Source organism: Mus caroli, unplaced genomic scaffold (assembly GCF_978045245.1).
Source record: "Mus caroli unplaced genomic scaffold, Mus_caroli_1 scaffold_8, whole genome shotgun sequence".
In the NCBI taxonomy this organism is placed as follows: Eukaryota; Metazoa; Chordata; class Mammalia; order Rodentia; family Muridae; genus Mus; species Mus caroli.
The window spans coordinates 41,990,179-42,007,545 of record NW_028227263.1 but is presented as its reverse complement, the minus strand read 5'-3'; positions in this window follow the sequence as shown (position 1 = coordinate 42,007,545).

The following is a 17,367-nucleotide window of genomic DNA, read 5'->3' as shown; positions in this document are numbered from 1 at the left end:
CTGCAGAGGGCTCTCCAGCTGCCCCATGGTCTCCTCCAGATTATGTCTTGTGTGGCTGAACAGACTTAGTCCTTTCCCAGTGCTGATCTGATCCATCCATTCATTTCCTCCCTTCTAGGAGTCCCTCACCAGAATGTCTTGGAGGTTCCTATTTGGCTTAGAGGTGTATTGAACACCTATATACTATATACTCAACACTACCAGAATTAGAAGGGGGAAATCTGTAGAGCTGGGAATGAGGTTCAGTTGACATAGTGCTTGCCTATGAAGCATGGAGCACTGGGATGGTCCTCAGAAGAGTACAAAACCAGCTGTGGTGGCCCCTTTGGTCTGTCCTCCTTACTCTTCCACTGCTCTGAAAAATACCATGACTAGGACAAGATACAAGGAGAATGTTTAATTTGGCAGTCACAGTTCCTATGGGTTAGAGTTCATGACCACCATAGTGGAGAGCCTGATAACAGGTAGGGAGACAGGGTGCTGGAGCAGGGAGTGAGAAGTCACAACTTGAGACACTATCTTGACACAAACCTGAGGCAGAGAGAGAATGATGGTGGTGGTTAGAATCTATTGAATCCTGAAAGCTTGCACCCATGCCATACCTTCTCCAAGAATGCCACACTCCTAATCTTTCCTGAACAGTGTCCAAGAACCAAGTATCCAAAAAGATCTTAGCCTCTGGGGCCATTGTTATTCGAACCAGCACAGGATGCCACTGCCTTGCAGCTGGCTACATGAGGATCAGGAGCTCAAAGCCATCCTTAGCCATGGTGACTGATGTCAGGATGGCATGGGAAACACATGAAAGTTTCCAAAGAGAAAAGGAAGGGAAAAAGAAAGAGAGGAATCAATCAATAAATAACAAATTAATTAAAGAAAGTTAGTTGTATGAGGGAACATTGGAGAAGCGACCATTACCTGTCTCATCCTCTTTCCTGCTTGCCTCTCTAATTATTTCGCTAATTTTTCCCAATCTACTGAAATATGGAATGATGAGTGACAGCAGACATAACTCTGTAGTTTGAATTTATTTCACATACTTACAACTGTCTTATACTCTTCTTCATTTCAGATAGCCTGACCCTAACTGAGCTCTAGCTCCCTTAGACTTCCCAGTGCTGGGATCATGGACTTTTGCTGTTGTTGTTTAGTTTGGCCTTTGACTTCAGTGATTGAACCATGGTCCTTGTGGATGCTGGGCTAGTGCTCTATCCATAGCTATCCACTTAGCTAAATTTCATATCTTGATGAGGTCATAAGCCTCACTGTTGTTCTTGCTGTGGACACAATTGCTTACAAACAATGCTTTAATGTTCCCATTCTTCTGAGATGTTAATAGTTATGAAAAACCCTCTAACATTTCTTTTGAGGCAGGAATTTACTGTATATTCAAGCCTGGGCTACAACTCACTAAGTGTTTAGAGTGTTTAGGATAGTTTCTAATTCCTGGGAATACTCCTTCGTCAAACTCTTGAGTTCAGGAATGAGAGGCATGAGCTACCAAGTCTCTGTCTTTTCTACATTTTACTTAAGGCTTTCTCTGTTTCTTCCTAAGGCCTGTTTGGGAATTAAAACTATTAAATATCCAGACTATGATCTAGCTCTGCATGAATGTTCTCTGTAGGCAGAATTCCACTCCCTAATGCCACACTCCCAACTCTGCAAAGATTAGACTTTACATTTAGTCTGCCATTACCCTCTGACCACAGTGAAAAGGATGAAGGTGACCAGGTGAGCACAGCACTGACCACACTTTCAGTGAGCAGTGCTACCATGCATGTGATTCTAACTGTGTGCAATACACATTGACATTTATTTCTAACAGAGGAAAGGATTCCCATGGAACACGATTTGAGAGGAAATATTAAACAAAAAGAGTTTTGAAGATCTATTAATTTGAACATTTTTATCTTAAGTATAAATGTAGACTTATAATTTGATAAAAGTAAAAACACTTGTGAGTTTATACTCCAGGTATTCTCATTCTTCAAACAAAGCATGGCGACAGTTTTGAATGGGCTGATGCATCCTCTGCCAGCATGTGATGCAGCATCTGGATTGTACTTGCTGCCCTGTAAGTGCTCTCTTTTGCATTTTTCACAGAGACAGCTGCTCTAGGGGACTGAGTCCTCAGCAGCTGTCTTGCAGGATCCACACAGGCCTAAGTGAGTCTCCATGAAAGGATGACCTGTCCTGTGTCACCTGGCTGTTCTGCATCTTTCCTGGACATTAAAGAGCCTGGCTGCGGGCTCTTGCTGTGAATTCTCCACCACTGCCAACCCATGCTAAAAGGTAGAAAAGGTCTTGCTTTTCTGTAACAGGGACCCTGATGCCCTGCCAAGATCCCTTCATTCAATCTTCTCTGGTGCTGTGGCCTCAACTCCTCTGGGAACCACAACCTATGATGTGTCTTCTCTATCTCTGTCTGTTTATGTCAATATGAATCTTTAAATAAACTCTGATTCCCCAGTAATCCTTCACAGTGTCCTCTTGAACTTCCTCACTTATTTGAAACCTAGTACATTTCCCTTTAAAGGTGTTGAGTTTTGGTCTGTTGCTATGTATTGTAAACCTCAACATAAAAGCATACCAAACCAAACCAAGGCCAGGTCTTCCTGTGTACTGAGCCTGACCTCAGATGCACAGAAATCTACCTTTCTTTGTCTCCTGAGTGCTAGCATTGTATCAAAACGATCATGACAGGATCCATTCATTAATCTCAATAATACTTTACTATAGCCACATCGAAAAGGATACAAAACAGATACCACATTGAATACAACTTACATTCCAGAAAACAGGTCCTAGAAACATCTTATTGTTTACATTACAACACAACAGAAGGGAGGATTATTGATATTATTATCATCATTAACATTCACTGTAAAATGGCAAATTTTAGAATTTAACTTATTATAAAAATGTAGCTAAACCACAAATACCGTCTCAAAAAATAAGAGTGAAATTTTAATAATTAATTTATAGATATGTACAACATATTAGAGTAGCCTTGATGGCAGTTCCCAGGACCTAACAGCAAGACAAGAGGAGAGTTACATCTCAGTTTCCCCAGTGACCCACTGCTGTATGGAACACCAGTACAGCACATCTCCCTAGTAATTAGCACAAACGCTAGATACTTAGTGTACAGTGGATGCTTCGAGCATCCTGAACTTCTCTTACTAAAAACTCCATAATTCATTTTGCATTTACATATATGTTTAGTCCTGTGTGTCCTGCAGCATGTGTGTGGAGGCATAAAATTATCTATGAGTTGACTGCCTTCTTCTATCTTGTGAGTCTGAATGATTGAACACAAGTCATCAGGCTTGGAGAAAAGGGCTTTTACCCTTGGAACCTTCTAAAGTTCCCAAATTTATTTTCTTGCAATGACTTACTGTATAGGTGCACTATTCATTCCAAAATTGTTAAAAAAAAAAAAGGGGGTGGGGGTGGGGGTTGGGACTGGGAGGTGGGGTGAGGCTTACAGGATGTTGTACAGGGTTACACTGCTATTTTCAGAGTTGGGTCATGTGATGTTTTTATGTCTTATGAGAGGATGTTTTTGCTGAAGCAGACACATGGGAGGAGGTTTTGCTGAGAACAGACACATGGCATTTTTCTGGAAGGTGCCTGGGAAAAGGGCATGTAGTATTTTGCTGGAGAGGACACTTGAGAAGATATATAGTGTTTGGAGAGGGTACAAGAATAACCCAACAGACAGTGGACATCTGTGGCATTGGTTTGCCTTACCCTTCTTTGCTGTTCTTTGCAGTTCTTTGCTGGTTTTCATTGGTCTTTGTTGATCTTAGGGTGATTTGCAGAGCCTCACTGTTTCTTCTGGAATGAACTGCCATTGTTGATTCAGAATGGTGTTTGCAAGCAGATTAAGCTACCACTGTTAATTTCTGTGATCTTAATGGCTGATATCTTGACAGTGCAGATAGATTCACCTCAAAGAAGTATTTCTAAACAGGTCCACATCCTCCTGCGCTCTATTAACCTTTCCTTTTCACAGTCTGGTGGGTGATGGGCTAGAGGGGAGGTTAAAGCACCTAAGAACTCTTATTAAAGTGGGTTTGAAAAATCTAAGCTTACAAAGGAGTCTTATTTGGTACCATTTGAAATATTTCCTTCTTAACTATTTGATGTGGCACAAGCATTGCAGCTAAACTGACCTTCTGCTAATGCCCATTCCTTAGTGAGATACTCATACATATAATTTTCAAAACTACTAGGCAACCTGGAGGAGAACTTTCATTTATGTTTTATGAGTGATAGAAAGAATAGTGCTGTGGAGACCTGACAGAGTTGGGGCAGGAAGCTCCATGATGGGGCAACTTCTCAGCATGCATGTGCCGCAGACCCTCTGGGTCCCGTGCCTGCGTAGGAAAGAGTTCTCTCGAGCAGATGGGCAAAGAGTCGGATGGGACAGACAGAGACACACACAAGAGAGGTGTCGAATTTGAATGTAATCTCTTGGTAAAACATGAGACTATTATATTACAGCGAATATCATAAATTGTAAAACATAACAGATACGGTACATTGAAGTTTCCCAGGTGCAAGAGGAGTGACTACAAAAGAATTTGCAGGAACCAGATAAATGTTTAGGTTATAGATAAGTGTCCCTCCAGATGCAAGAGGAGTGACTTTAAAAAGACTATGTTTACTTAGAGATAAGCGCCTACTTCAGCCCTAATCTGGCAAGAGTTTTACACTTTGTTAATTGCTCCCTGGGGTTTAAATCTTTACAGGCTTCAAGAGTAATGTAGTGTCACTGACCCAGAAATTCTCTAGGCCTTGTTAAATTATATCTAATTTGAAGAATTTCCATTATCAGAATAGTATATCAACTTGCTCTGGTGTGGAATGTAGTTTGTAGTAAATATTTCTATCTCAGTGAGACTTTTAGTCTCTTTTTTGCAGATAATTGAGCTAATGGCTAGTGTTTTATTGTTTTATGGTAGAGCTAAATTAGTTAATGAATAGGTTAAGCTCCTTGCTGTTATCTGGGATTTTAGAAAACTGGGAAAGGCTTTAGCTATGTTACAATTCAATCTTAAAAGGCATTTACTATAAGGTAATGCTTAATAGAGTGCACGTGAATCTATGCATTAAACTAATGTGGTGGGAATTTGATAATTTTGGGCTCAGGAGAGAATGCCAACCTCTGGGAGAAGAATTACCATGGAACTCTGATCCTCAAGAACAGCTTCCAGGCTTTACGCCTGCCAAACTGATCCAAGTTGGAGGGTCAGACTTTCATCAGACCTCCAGGAAAAAGTTCTAGGAATTCATTTCTCATGAGCAGCTTTTTTGGCATTACTGCCTCAAGCTGGCTCCACCAGAGTACCTTGGCATGCATGAAGACCTGAATTCTGACTCTGGCACCACAAACCAGGTAGATCTATCAGAAAGAACTGCGGTTTGAAGACTTGAAAGAATGGGGCAGAATATAATCTGATGCTGAAGACTTTACTCCAGTGATGCGGTGGACCAGCAGCCCGCAATGAACGGTTCAACTGAGATGGCAACTCGGGTTGTAAGAGAGGAACTAGACGGGGCAGAAGAAAGAACGGAGCCAAGTCAATGGTCACTCTGATCAAAGCTCAATTTTACTGTTCCAACACTCAGTTATGAAGGAAGGGGGGGGGACCCGATTCCCGCCAAATGATCTTGGGGTCCAGTAGCAGGGTGAGCATGTGTGTGGTTCCAAACAGCAAAGTGGCATGGTCCAGCAGTGAGCGTGGCAGAAAGAGTGAGCAGGAAACTCCACCCCTGAACAAGCAGGTTTCAGGCTGGGGGAGGGGAGACTACATCTCCTCCCTGTTGTTAACAAAAATAAAAAAAAGAAAAGGTTGGCCTGAGGCAAAAAATTTATCTATGCTCAAATAGTTCTGCCTGAATTCTTAGGGCTAAAAAAAAAAAAAAAAAAAAAAAAAAAACCTGTTTCCGTGGGATTCCCTAACTTTTCTTATGGTAAACTGTGTCTGGCTAAGACTGTACTTTCTATCCTAGTGAACAACTAAGAGAAAAGCCCTGAGCTATAGGCTCTGACTTCATAATGTTAAGTAGTGCTGAATAGGTAATTTCCTAGTTGAATTTTAAGTAGGGCGTTGGAACCCTGACTGAACAAACTACGAATAACACTGAGTTGATATTCCGCCGCATTTTTGGATGACAGGCGGGAAACAGGGAGAAGGGGGTGACAACTGGCTCCGTAGTACAGTGCCAATTGGCTTATTATTTGGGTGGGAGGCAGTGAAGGGCTTGCCCTTCCAACAGTACAGTCTCCAACCTCTCTCCCCCATATTAATTAAGTTTAATAAGGCAAAGCTTAACTGAGGTGATCAAATGATTTTCTCATCCGTAGATGAGTGGGCTTTTAACCTTGGCTTGGGTGGACATTGACCCGATTCCTCCCGTGGGTGCTGTCACGACCCACACCTGTGGCTCTTGGTACCTTTTGGGGAGGGGAGGCAGAGCCTTAGATATTTTTTGTTTGTTTGGTTTTTAGCTGGAATTAGATACCAACCTCTGTTTTTAAACCGGGTATGTCGCACAGGGAACTCAGAAACGGTCAAGCTGGACCTTCTCCTGCAGTAGTTCTCTGCACCAAGCAATACCCATACTGTATTCGTATGATCACGAATGCACAGTTCTGAGTACTGTGCAGCTCCTAAAGGAGAACTGTCAACCTCAGATTTAGCAAGGCCTAGGCAAGAATTATGTCATTAGTAACATCAAGATTTGTGGCTAAAATAGGAGCTGGAAGTCTTCCTCCTTATCTCTGTTATTTCCATAGCCTGAGGAACTAAGGACACCTTGCAGTAACAGCAAGGGTGAAAAGCCAGAGGCCAACTAAGGGACTAAGCCCGTCTATCAAAATAAAATCCAATCTCTTTTAATATTTGAAGTATCTGTTCTTCTAGCCCTCTAGGTAAACCTAAATTTCAAATCAGGCCGAAGGCCATGTGCTGGAATGTCCTGGGAATGAAAATAGCAGTTGCCACCTGTGCTCTAGGGGGCGGGGATGCACATCCGCTGGTCTGGCTGGAGAATGTTGATTGACCTGCTTGAAAAAAGAAAGAGATCTAGACAATGAGAAAGTAGCAATGTAAATTTTCTTTTTGGGGAAGTCCAGGTACTTTATTCAGTTGCAAATTGTAACGCTAAGGCTAGTCTCCGGCCTCCTGTTGGGGAGTTGGCTCAGAGAGTAGCAGGAAAACAGCTTTCCTGGGAGCTTCAATTTTCAGCTGAATTCTAAACACAAGAGGAATTTTAGTCTTCAGAATGATACTTACGAGAAGAGTCAGAATCTGTGTTCATCTGACGAATTAATCTCTCTGGCAGCCACCGCGCTCCATCTTCATATCATGAAAAAACACAAACCGAGCCCCTTCCCCAGATTAGAACTGGATCTGGACCCTTCTATTCGTTAGTCAGGGGGTCCTTCCATTTTACCAATGCATAAGAATTAGAAGTAACCGGATGTCAATGGCGATTCTCTGCAGACTACATTCTTATGACAATTACTTTTAAAATGATCCAAACTTTCACATTTAAAGCATGCATTGTTTTCTTGTTTCCCCGAGAACATTGCTTGCATGTGGGTTTCCTGTGAGAAATCGCAGGAAGCCCTGATGTCTGTGCAAAGATGGACATATCCCACCAGATCTGTATGTCCCTTATGCGGTTGAATCGCAGCTCAGCACATTGCGTTAGCATTCTCATAAGCCAATTGCATAACGAAAGGACTTCCCGTGTCTGGACTTCTAAGGATTCTACTAGCTGAAATCAATAGCCTGTCCACAAATCCTGATATGGATCATCAGAACTCTGCCAAATGCTAGCTAAACTTCCACCAATATCTCCTTTGACTGGCAACCTTCCCCAAGCACGGCTTGCGGCTGTCGCAATTTGCGCGTACACTGCAACGGGAAAATCAATCTGATTTGTCTGTCCCTCATATGGACCCTCTCCTAAAAGCATGTTGCTATCCTAGTCTGAATTACCAGCCTGAGCGTTAGAAGCAGCAGTTTTTTTTTTTTTTACTGGCGTCTCGCCATTTAGAATCCCAAAGCAAAAAATCTCCTCTTGACAGGGTAGCCTTAGAAAGAGTCTTCTAATCTAAGGGGGTTAAGTGTGACTCCACAACTGTGTCCAGTAATGCTTGAGTGAATGGGGCTGAAGGGCCATATTGCACAACAGCCGCCTTTAACTCTTTTATCAACTTGAAATCCAAAGTCTGGTAATGTCTGGCCCTAGTATCTTGCTGATCAACTACCTTGACCACAGGAAAGGCTAGCGTATTAGACATATTCAGTCCTTTCCCACGAGCCTGACTCACAACTTTTTCTAGCGGCACCTGGTGAACTATAGAAGAGTTACTTTTCTCTGCTTCTGACATTTTTTTTTTAGTTCCCAAAGCTCATTAGTTAGCCTCTGAAGCTTAATTTCAAACTCTAACTTGCTTAGTCGTGTGTACCTATGAGTAGCACCTCTCAAAGTGGGGACTATAGGTGGAGCGGGAGATTCACAAGAGAACCAATTCTCATTAAAATAATGGGAAGCTCCTCTATCTGAGTGATTTTTGTTAAAAATCAGTTCATCATCCGAGTTTCCACATTTATCAATTTTTGAGTTAAGAATATCTTTTTTTGTGGAGGCCCTCTCTGATAGGCACTCTTCCTGAGATACCACAAGCTCCGCCTGGGGACAATTTAGCCCTGGAGAAGTGGAATCTTTTATAGCATCATTTATGAGTGCCCAGAGGCCCAAGGTAAAATTATCTGCCTGAACGATTTTCAAGGCCTCACCAACTTTCCCCAGGTTCCGCAATCTACTGTTTCTTCTTCCTTGAACCATGGGCAACGGCTATCTATCTTACCTAAAAAATTTCTTACTAATTGTACTTCAAGCCTTACTCCTTTGGCCTGAAAAAACTCTTGAAAACTAAGGGCAACCGCCTGATCCATAACTTTAAACCCTTCCTTCTTCCACCTGAAGCAGCTTCCTAAAAAACTGCGGCCAACCGCCTGATTCCGTTTCTAGTTCCGATTAATGTGCTGCTGACCTAAGCAGAACCAGCTTTGGGTTAGCACCGATTCAAGCTTAGTTCGTATCCTACCGCACCCTCAGCAACACCTTACAAAAATGAAATTTTAAGCTAGCTCTAGCATGTGTACCTGTTCGTTGCTCCGGTGCCCAATACGAAGATCCTTTGCCTTTCCTGTGGAGCTCCACACCAACAGCGTTCTCTTAGCGTCCTTCTGCAATTCTTCAGGTCCCAGTTCTGGCGCCAAACTGTTGTGGCCGACCAGCAGCTTGCAACGAACGGTTCAACTGAGATGGCAACTCAGGCTGCAAGACAGGAACTAGACGGGGTAGAAGAAAGAACGGAGCCAAGTCAATGGTCACTCTGATCAAAGCTCAATTTTACTGTTCCAACACTCAGTTATGAAGGAAGGGGGAGGGGTCCTGATTCCCACCAAATGATCTCGGGGTCCAGTAGCAGGGTGAGCATGTGTGTGGCTCCAAACAGCAAAGTGGCATGGTCCAGCAGTGGGCGTGGCAGAATGAGTGAGCAGGAAACTCCACCCCTGAGCAAGCAGGTTTCAGGCTGGAAGAGGGGAGACTACACTACAGTACTTTTATATATGAGTGTACAAAGAAAACTACAATTCAGGAAAGGTTATTTGAGTTTAGAAATATATGTAAATATGTGCTAGCAAGTATATACTAAATATTAACAGAGCAGCCCTTCCTAGAACTTTCTTATTTTCTTTTTTTACTTAGGTATTTATTTCATTTACATTTCCAATGCTATCCCAAAAGTCTCCCACACCCTCCCCCACTCACTCCTCCACCTACCCACTCCCACTTCTTGGCACAGTTGTTCCCCTGCAATGAGGCATATAAAGTTTGCATGACCAATGGGCCTCTCTTTCCACTGATGGCCAACTAGGCTATCTTCTGATACATATCCAGCTAGAGACACAAGCTCCATGGAGTACTGGGTGGTTCATATTGTTGTTCCACCTATAGGGTTGCAGATCCCCCCACCTCCTTGGGTACTTTCTGTAGCTCGTCCATAAGGGGCCCCGGGATCCATCCAATAGCTGACTGTGAGCATTCACTTCTGTGTTTGCTAGGCCCCAGCATAGTCTCACAAGAGACAGATATATCAGGGTCCTTTCAGCAAAACCTTGCAAGTGTATGCAATGGTGTCAGCGTTTGGTGTCAGTGGAGGCTGATTATGGGATGGATCCCTGGATATGGCAGTCTCCAGATGGTCCATCCTTTTGTCTCAGCTCCAAAATTTGTCTCTGTAACTCCTTCCATGGGTGTTTTGTTCACAATTCTAAGAAGGGGCAAAGTATCCACACTTTGGTCTTCGTTCTTCTTGAGTATCATGTGTTTCACAATTTGTATCTTATATCTTGGGTATTCTAAGTTTCTGGACTAATAACCAATTATCAGTGAGTACATATCATGAGAGTTCTATTGTGATAGGGTTACCTCACTCAGGATGATGCCCTCCAGGTCCATCCATTTGCAAAGAAATTTCATAAATTCATTCTTTTTAATAGCTGAGTAGTACTCCATTGTGCAAATGTACCACATTTTCTGTATCCATTACTCTGTTGAGGGGCATCTGGGTTATTTCCAGCTCCTGGCTATTATAAATAAGGCTACTATGAACATAGTGGAGCATGTGTCCTTCTAACCAGTTGGAACATCTTCTGGATATATGCCCAGGAGAGGTATTGCTGGATCCTCTGGTAGTACTATTTCAAATATTCTGAGGCACCGCCAGACTGATTTCCAGAGTGGTTGTACAAGTTTGCAATCCCACCAACAATGGAGGAGGGTTCCTCTTTCCCCACATCCTAGCCGGCATCTGCTGTCACCTGAATTTTTGATCTTAGCCATTCTGACTGGTGTGAGGTAGAATCTCAGGGTTGTTTTGATTTGCATTTCCCTGAAGATTAAGAATGCTGAATATTTTTTCAGGTGCTTCTCAGCCATTCGGTGTTCGTCAGGTGAGAATTCTTTGTTTAGCTCTGAGTCCCGTTTTTTAATGGGGTTATTTGATTTTCTGGAGTCATCTTCTTGAGTTCCTTATATATATTGGATATTAGTCCCCTATCTGATTTAGGATAGGTAAAGATCCTTTCCCAATCTGTTGGTGGCCTTTTTATCTTATTGACGGTGTCTTTTGCCTTACAGAAGCTTTGCAATTATATGAGGTCCCATTTTTCCATTCTCAATCTTACAGCACAAGCCATTGCTGTTCTATTCAGGAATTTTCCCCCTATGTCCATATCTTTGGGGCTTTCCCCCCCTTCCTCCCCTATAAGTTTTAGTGTCACTGGTTTTATGAGGAGTTTCTTAATCTACTTAGATTTGACCATAGTACAAGAAGATAGGAAAGGATCAATTCACATTCTTCTACATGATAACAGCCAGTTGTGCCAGCACCATTTGTTGAAAATGCCGTCTTTTTTTCCACTGGATGGTTTAGCTCCCTTGTCAAAGATCAAGTGACCATAGGTGTGTGGGTTCATTTCTGGTCTTCAATTCTATTCCATTGGTCCACTTGTCTGCCGCTATACCAGTACCATGCAGTTTTTATCACAATTGCTCTGTAGTACAGATTTAGGTCAGGCATGGTGATTCCACCAGAGGTTCTTTTATCCTTGAGAAGAGTTTTTGCTATCCTAGGTTTTTTGTTATTCCAGATGAATTTGCAGCTTGCCCTTTCTAATTCATTGAAGAATTGAGTTGGAATTTTGAAGGGGATTGCATTGAATATGTAGATTGCTTTTGGCAAGATAGCCATTTTTACTGTATTGATCCTGCCAATCCATGAGCATGGGAGATCTTTCCATCTTCTGAGATCTTCTTTAATTTCTTACTTCAGAGATTTGAAGTTCTTACCATACAGATCCTTTGCTTCCTTAGTTAGAGTCACACCAAGGTATTTTATATTATTTGTTACTATTGAGAAGGGTGTTGTTTCCCTAATTTCTTTCTCAGCCTGTTTATCCTTTGTGTACAGAAAGGCCATTGACTTGTTGGAGTTAGTTTTATATCCAGCTACTTCATTGAAGCTGTTTATCAGGCTTAGGAGTTCTCTGGTGGAATTTTTAGGGTCACTTTTATATAGTATCATATCATCTGCAAAAAGTGATATTTTGACTTCTTCCTTTCCAATTTGTATCCATTTGATCTCCTTTTGTTGTCTAATTGCTCTGGCTAGGACTTAAAGTACAATGTTGAATAGGTAGGGAGAGAGTGGATAGCCTTGTCTAGTCCGTGATTTTATTGGGATTGCTCAAGCTTCTCAACATTTACTTTGATGTTGGCTACTGGTATGCTGTACACTGCTTTTATCATGGTTAGGTATGGGCCTTGAATTCCTGATCTTTCCAAGACTTTTATCATGAATGGGTGTTGGATATTGTCAAATGCTTTCTCAGCATCTACGGAGATTATCATGTGGTTTTTGTCTTTCAGTTTGTTTATACAACGAATTATGTTGATGGATTTCCGTATATTAAATCATCCTTGCATCCCCGGAATGAAACCTACTTGGTCAGGATGGATGATTGTTTTTTTGTGTTCTTGGATTCGGTTAGCAAGAATTCTATTGAGTATTTTTGCATCTATATTTATAAGGGAAATTGGTCTGACGTTCTCTATCCTTGTTGGGTCTTTCTGTGGTTTAGGTATCAGAGTAATTGTGGCTTCATAGAATGAGTTGGGTAGAGTACCTTCTGCTTCTATTTTGTGGAATAGTTTGTGAAGAACTGGAATTAGATCTTTTTTCAAGGTCTGATAGAACTCTGCACTAAACCCATCTAGTCCTGGGCTTTGTTTAATTGGCAGACTATTAATGACTGCTTCTCTTTCTTTAGGGAATATAGGACTGTTTAGATCATTAACCTGATCCTGATTTAACTTTGATACCTAGTTTCTGTCTAGAAATTTGTCCATGTCATCCAGGTTCTCCAGTTTTGTTGAGTATAGCCTTTCATAAAAAGATCTGATGTGGGCTGGTGAGATGGCTCAGTGGGTAAGAGCACCTGACTGCTCTTCCGAAGGTCCAGAGTTCAAGTCCCAGCAACCACATGGTGGCTCACAACCATCCGAAACGAGATCTGGTGCCCTCTTCTGGAGTGTCTGAAGACAGCTACAGTGTACTTACATATAATAAATAAATAAATCTAAAAAAAAAAAAAAGAAAGATCTGATATTTGTTTGGATTCCTTCAGGATCTGTTGTTATATCTCCCTTTTCCCTTCTGATTTTGTTAATTAGGATGCTGTCCCTCTGTCCTGAGTCTGTCTAAGGGTTTATCGATCTTGTTGATTTTCTCAAAGAACCAGTTCCTCGTTTGGTTGATTCTTTGAATAGTTCTTCTTGCTTCCACTTGGTTGATTTCACCCCTGAGTTTGATTATTTTCTGCCATTCCCTCTTGGGTGAATTTGCTTCCTTTTGTTCTCGAGCTTTTAGGTGTGTTATCAAGCTCCTAGTGTGTGCTCTCTCTATCTTCTTTTTGGAGGCACTCAGAGCTATGAGTTTTTCCTCTTAGAAATGCTTTACTTTTCATTTATCATTGAGAAGAGTGTTGTTCTGTTTCCACGTGAATGTTGGCTTTCTATTATTTATGTTGTTATTGAAGATCAGCCTTAGTCCATGTTGATCTGATAGGATGCATGGGACAATGTGTCCCATAATATCCCGTCCCGTGGGATTCAATTATTCGTGGGTGTGAGGGGGACCGCAATCCTGGAAGGAGATGGGAGGAAGAAAAAGAGAAATAGGAGACCAGGAAGGGTACCTATCGAGGTCTCGTTTATTATGCTGAGGTGCTTTCTTTTTAAAGCATACATTGCGGGGAATATGGAAGGAGTCGAGGGAGAATTATACAAAGAACAAAGAAGTGGGCACCTGCTGACATGGGGGCCAAAGTCAGGTGCCAGGCAGCGGGCACTTTGCATCTTATCTCCGGAACATCGATCCTCATTGACAGCCTTGGGTATCAGGCTGGGCTCAGGCATAACTCATGTCCTTGGATGTCATGGGAACTCAGGAAGAGATAGGGAAGAGGGGACTATAATTCAGCTTTTACAGACTTAGGTGTTAGGAAGGGAATAAGGAGGAAGGGGGTGACAACCAGCTCTTAGCACAACGCCCTTTGGCCTGTTAGGGAGATTGTGAAGGGCTCACTTTCTCACTGGATGGTCTCTGACACCATAAGTTTGGGTATGTTGTGGCTTAATTTTCATTAAACTCTAAAAAGTCTTTAATTTCTTTCTTTATTCCTTCCTTGACCAGGGTATCATTGAGAAGAGTGTTGTTCAGTTTCCACGTGAATGTTGGCTTTCCATTATTTATGTTGTCATTGAAGATCAGCCTTAGTCCATGGTGGTCTGATAGGAGGCATGGGACAATTTCAATATTTTTGTATCTGTTGAGGCCTGTTTTGTGACCAATTATACGGTCAATTTTGGAGAAGGTCCCGTGAGGTGCTGAGAAGAAGGTATATCCTTATGTTTTAGGATAAAATGCTCTGTAGATATCTGATAAGTCCATTTGTTTCATAACTTCTGTTAGTTTCACTGTGTCCCTGTTTAGTTTCTGTTTCCATGATTTGTCTATTGATGAAAGTGGTGTGTTGAAGTCTCCCACTATTATTGTGTGAGGTGCTATGTGTGCTTTGAGCTTTACTAAAGTTTCTTTAATGAATGTGGCTGCCCTTGCATTAGGACCATAGATATTCAGAATTGAGAGATCCTCTTGGAAGATTTTACCTTTGATGAGTATGAAGTGCCCCTCATCTTTTTGGATAACTTTGTGTTGGAAGTCGATTTTTATTAGATATTTGAATGGCTACTCCAGCTTGTTTCCTCAGACCATTTGCTTGGAAAATTGTTTTCCAGCCTTTTATTCTGAGGTAGTGTCTGTCTTTTTCCCTGAGATGGGTTTCCTGTAAGCAGCAGAATGTTGGGTCCTGTTTGTGTAGCCAGTCTGTTAGTCTCTGTCTTTTAATTGGGGAGTTGAGTCTATTGATATTAAGAGATATTAAGAAAAGTAATTGTTGCTTCCTATTATCTTTGTTGTTAGATTTGGCATTCTGTTCTTGTGGTTGTCTTCTTTTAGGTTTGTTGAAGGATTACTTTCTTGCTTTTTATAGGGCATGGTTTCTGTCCTTTTATTGGTTTTTTTCTGTTATTATCCTTTGAAGGGCTGGATTCTGGGAAAGATAATGTGTGAATTTGATTTTGTGGTGGAATACTTTGGTTTCTCCGTCTATGGTAATTGAAAGTTTGTCTGGGTATAGTAGTCTGGGCTGACATTTGTGTTCTGTTAGTGTCTGTATAACATCTGTCCAGGATCTTCTGGCTTTCATAGTCTCTGGTGAAAAGTCTGGTGTAATTCTGATCGGCCTGCCTTTATATGTTACTTGACCTGTTTCCCTTACTGCTTTTAATCTCTGGAGTTAGTTGTTATAGTTGTCTCTGGTTAGAGATTGTTTCTCTCATGATTCTGTTAGCCTCTATCAGCAGACCTGGGAGACTAGCTCTCTCCTCTGAGTTTCAGTGGTCAGAGCACTCTCTGCAGGCAAGTTCACCTCTTACAGGGAAAGTGCACAGATGTCTGGAGTTCGGACCTCCCTCCTTGCAGAAGATGAAGGCCCGAAACAGGACATTCCCAGAAGCTGTGTTGCTTTGGCCTGTCACAGAAGCTGTTAGCTTCTGTAGTCCACAATCTCACCTGCACAGACTAGTCTCAGAGGGATCCGTGAACCAAGATGTCTCCCCCAGGTGCTCTGATAAAGCCTTTCTGTGCAGGTTGGACACCTCTCCTCTGGCAGGGAAGGTGCCCGGATGTCTGGAGCCCAAAATGGGGTCTGTCTCAGAAGCTGTCCTCTAGGGATCTTGGGGGTGTCTGCCGACTCCACGCCCAAGGTGACCCGGTGCTGGTGCTGACTGGAAGGGACTTGTGACTCTGGTCCAGCTGGGTATCCTGCTTTCCTAATGCTGTCTCAGGTCCTGCTCGATTGGATTGGAACAAAAGTTGTGTTCCACTTACTGGTGGTCCTAAGATCACGTGGAGAGTCCTCTAGGGGACCTTGGGGGTGACTGCCAACTCCGTGCTCAAGGTGCCCTGGTGCTGGCACCGACCAGAAGGGACTTGTCCTAAAACTTTCTCAATGCAGAAAAATTTAGAAACAATTGGCTGAAATTTACTATAGGTTATATCTGGTAAATCATGAAAGCAAGGGACAAGGCCATATTCAGATTCAGGATACATTGTGGGCAATACTCAGCATATGCTTTCACCAGAATGGATCTGTGGCAATATTGCAACATCCAAAAAGTATAAGCAACTCTTCTTCTTTTTTTTTTTAATATTTTTATTAGGTATTTTCCTCATTTACATTTCCAAAGCTATCTAAAAAGTCTCCCATACCCTCCCCCCCCCCCACTCCCCTACCCATACACTCCCACTTTTTGGCCCTGGTGTTCCCCTGTACTGGGGCATATAAAATTTGCAAGTCACAGCTCCAAACTTTGTCTCTGTAACTCCTTCCATGGGTGTTTTGTTCCCAATATTAAGAAGGGGCAAAATGTCAGCACTTTGGTCTTCGTTCTTCTTGAGTTTCATGCGTTTAGCAAATTGTATCTTATATCTTGGGTATCCTGAGTTTCTGGGCTAATATTGTGTGAGTTCCTTTGTGATTGGGTTACCTCACTAAGGATGATGCCCTCCAGGTCCATCCATTTGCCTAGGAATTTCATAAATTCATTCTTTTTTTTTAATTAATTTTTTATTAGGTATTTTCCTCATTTACATTTCCAATGCTATTGAAAAAGTCCCCAATACACTCCCCCCCCCCCACTCCCCTACACACCCACTCACACATTTTGGCCCTGGTATTCCCCTGTACTGGGGCATATAAAGTTTGCAAGTCCAATGGGCCTCTCTTTCCAGTGATGGCCTACGAGGCCATCTTTCGATACATATGCAGCTAGAGTCAGGAGCTCTGGGGTACTGGTTAGTTCATAATGTTGTTCCACCTATAGGGTTGCAGTTCCCTTTAGCTCCTTGGGTACTTTCTCTAGCTCCTCCATTGGGGGCCCTGTGATTCATCCAATAGCTGACTGTGAGCATCCACTACTGTGTTTGCTAGGCCCCAGCATTGTCTCACTAGAGATAGCTATATCTGGGTCCTTTCAGCAAAATCTTGCTAGTGTATGCAATGGTGTCAGCATTTGGAAACTGATTATGGGATGAATCCCTGGATATGGCAGTCTTTAGATGGTCCATCCTTTCGTTACAGCTCCAAA